Source organism: Gekko japonicus, unplaced genomic scaffold (genome assembly GCF_001447785.1).
Source record: "Gekko japonicus isolate JY-2015 unplaced genomic scaffold, Gekko_japonicus_V1.1 scaffold2257, whole genome shotgun sequence".
In the NCBI taxonomy this organism is placed as follows: domain Eukaryota; kingdom Metazoa; phylum Chordata; class Lepidosauria; order Squamata; family Gekkonidae; genus Gekko; species Gekko japonicus.
Genome location: NW_015168723.1, coordinates 1 through 720, shown reverse-complemented (window position 1 = coordinate 720; position 720 = coordinate 1).

The following is a 720-nucleotide window of genomic DNA, read 5'->3' as shown; positions in this document are numbered from 1 at the left end:
TATCCAAACAATTATTACAAACAGAATACCCACCCACACGCAAAAACAAAACTGAAACCTTTTTCTTTTCTTGTGACAACAGCACCTCCTAAAGGAAGAAATGCATCTTGTTCTTGCATTGGAGAGTTCAGTTTGTAACCTAGGACTTGCTTGTCCTCAGTGCACAGAAATTAGATCAATCTGATACCGTGCATATTCTTTAGAAATGACTTGTAAAATATTTGAACACCTTGTCCTAAAATATTTTATTCATCATGTTAAAATAAAATGTTCCATAATCAATTTTCCCCCCTTTTCTTTTTCCAGTATTCCAATTTTTCGGAAAAAACCAAAAAAAGACGTCAGGGAAAAAACCGGGGGGAAAAAACGGTTTTCCCTCCAAATTTTTCCAGGTTTTTTCCGGGCCTTCACATCTCTAGGCTCACCAGTGCATGGCCCTGAATCTTTATACTTCTTGTGTATACTGCAGGTACTATCAAGAAACACTTTAGGAATCAGTTGAGTAGCATGTATGATGGTTCTGCAGAGGGCCAAGATATTCCAGTAATTTTGGACATAACAGGATTTTAGCCAATGTGGCCGGCTCTCTGTCTATGCCTCTGTCTCCCCTCCGGAAAACAGGAACAATCATGCCATGATATCTCTGTCATCCTTACCCAAGTTTTAGGTAAGTTCTGCAAAGACTAATTTAAGAGACAGTAGAAAAGAGCAGACGGTGAC